The sequence below is a fragment of the Sinocyclocheilus anshuiensis genome, unplaced genomic scaffold, assembly GCF_001515605.1.
Source record: "Sinocyclocheilus anshuiensis isolate Anshui unplaced genomic scaffold, SAMN03320099.WGS_v1.1 scaffold58, whole genome shotgun sequence".
NCBI lineage: Eukaryota > Metazoa > Chordata > Actinopteri > Cypriniformes > Cyprinidae > Sinocyclocheilus > Sinocyclocheilus anshuiensis.
In genome coordinates this window covers 2020710-2023799 of record NW_015547688.1, presented here as the reverse complement: position 1 = coordinate 2023799, position 3090 = coordinate 2020710, and positions in this window count along the sequence as shown.

Genomic DNA, 3090 nt, shown 5'->3' with positions numbered 1-3090 from the left:
TAAATAAAATGAAAACAGAATAGAAAAAGAATAGAGAAAGCTAGTGTTAGAGGCCTTTTTTTGCTTTTGTTATTTGTATAATAAATAAAAGGAAAACAAATAGATAGAACACAAAAAGATAAGAGAAGCAAGTGTTCGTTTTTTTATTTTATTAAAAGGGGCAAGTTTTTTTTATAAAGAATAGAATTATAGATGGAAGAGAGAATTAAAGAATTAAAGATGGAAGAGATGTGCTTTTAGCCAATTACTGAAGATGGCTAAGGACTCAGCTGCTCGGATTGAGTTGGGCTCTGTCTTAGCCAGGTTGAGTTGAAGGTGATGGTCCGTCATCCAACAAGACATGTCTGTTAGACATGCTGAGATGCGAGCAGCAATCGTCGGATCATCAGGATGGAATGAGAGCTAGAGTTGAGTGTCATCAGCATAGCAGTGATCTGAAAAGCCATGTTTCTGAATGACAGAACCTAGTGATGCCATGTAGACAGAGAAGAGAAATGGTCCAAGAACTGAGCCCTGAGGCACCCCAGTAGCTAGATGGTGCGACTTGGACACCTCACCTCTCCAAGATATCTTGAAGGACCTATCTGAGAGATAAGACTCAAACCACTGGAGTGTGGTTCCTGAGATGCCCTTTGACAATAGGGTTGACAGGAGGATCTGTTGGTTAACTGTGTTCTTGACAGATTGTGGTGTGGAAAATTGTGCACTGATGGTTTTAATTTGATTAATTAAGAATGTGGCAAAGTCATCAGCTGTTAGAGTTGATGAAGGAGGGGGAGGAGGAGGACAAGGGAGGGAGGAATATACACACATACATCTAAATGAAAACAAAGAAAATGAACAATGAAAAAATATATAAATATTTAAAATGATATACATGTTTGTATGTACATGTGTGTGTATATATAGTCTAAAAATATCAAAGACAACATACACCATGACCTGAAGGATACACTGTTCATTCAAAGAAAGGTTTTCCTATGAATTAATTAGTAGAAAAGTCAATTTCTACTGTGCCTTGTGCCTCTTGCGATGGAACATGCAGTGATTTTCCCTGCTTCGCATTCCATTAGGTCGTAAATGTATCTGGTGTCAGGGTTGCCATGGTAACCAGGGTCCTGGGCCCTGTTCACAGACAACTTGGCACCCAGTATGTTTATTGGGTGAGGGGTCTATGAACGTTTGTTAATCTAATGAATAATTGATTTGTTAAATCAAATGAAAAATGGTGTGTGTCGTTGGTCCAGACGCTACAGATGATAGAGATCAAAGTCTAGGCTACAATGTGCATTGTACATTCTGACATAAAAGAACATTAATGTCACACAGTCTGGCTTTTACCCAAGATCTTACCGGAATTTTATTGTACAATCTGACAAGCAACAATCTCAAATGATCATACAATATATACTGTCTTACGGCCTGTTCACACCATGATTGATAACTAAGGTAACTATAACGTTAGTTAACATTATAACGTTAGCGTCCACACCAGAATGCAATAACATTCTATTTATCATAGGAATGTGCTACAATTATGTCATCTGCCACTTCAATTCCTTGAACTCTTTAAAGCAGGATTCTGATTGGCTTTCTATGTTTTTAGAATTATTTTTATGGGAAAAATAGTTTTGAAATGGATTCCAATGATATTGTTGCTCTGTGACATTATTGTTATAGTTGTGGTGTAGACTCTGCTACTCTTTACATTTTAGAATGATTTTTAAAACTATATATTTATCATTATCATGATAGTTATTGTCCTTGGTGTAAACGGGCCTTTACTCTTAGTTCTGGTTTCAATAACAGACCTAAAACTACAATAAAAACAACTGGAAATGAAACATACCTGACACTGCAATGTACATATAATACTAAAACAAGCAAGTGTGTTGATGGGGATTAGTGACATTTTAAATGACATTTCACATAACTAAACCTCCATTCACCTGAGAGAGAGAGAGAGAGGGAGGGAGAGAGAGAGCGCCTTGGCACTTCTAGTCAACCTTGTGACGAAAGTGCAAAGATGGCAACTTCTTTCAGGCAGATGTAAAGCTCAAAGGCTTCAGGATAAGTCTGCCAGAGCAGCTACAGTCTGGAACACAAAGAGCAGCCTCAGTGAACATGGCACACACTGTCAAATGGACTAGACTCAGCAAAAGTATGACACATCCATACTAGATCCACTGACAGGGGCGAGGCAGCCAGAAGGTAAAGTTATCCAGACAAACCACATGCAATCAGGCTGTTCCAGGAGGATAGAGAGGATCAAACATTTTGAAATAGATTTACATGTCTGTCCGATAAAATTCCCTGGGCACCATTTCTTAATCAAAATATTCAGACTTGCAACAAGCCAGACTCCTTTGCATATTGTTTTAGTGTATACAGATAGAGCAACTCAGACACACTTATAAATACATTGCTGTTCATTCCGATATGATAATGGAACATTATACGAACAAAACTTTTAGTTTAGTTTTGTTTTGTTTATGAAAAGTATCTTATGCGCACCATGACTGAATTTATTAGAATGAAATACAATAAAAAAACGTAATATTGTGACATATTAAAACAACTACAAATCTTTTATATTTGAATATATTTTAAAATGAAATGTATTCCTGTGATGGATGTTAAAGCTGAATTTTCAGCATCATTACTCCAGTCTTCAGTGTCACGTGATCCTTCAGAAATCATAATATGATGAATTTGCTCAAGAAATGACCATCTCACGATCAGCGTTGAAAACAGTTGTGCTGCTTAATATATTTGGTGGAAAGCGTGATACATTTTTTCATCATTCTTTGATGGAAAATAAAAGAAAAGAAAAGAAAAGAAAAGAAAAGAAAAGAAAAGAAAAGAAAAGAAAAGAAAAGAGAAAAGAAAAGAAATTTATCTGAAATAGAAATCTTTTTTAACATTATAAATGTTTTACTGACACTTCTAAACAACTTATTGCGCCATTGCTGAGTAAAGGTATTAAAGGGGTCATATGATGTTGCTAAAAATAACATTATTTTGTGTATTTGGTGTAATGAAATGTGTTTATGCAGTTTAAGGTTCAAAAAACACATTATTTTCCACATA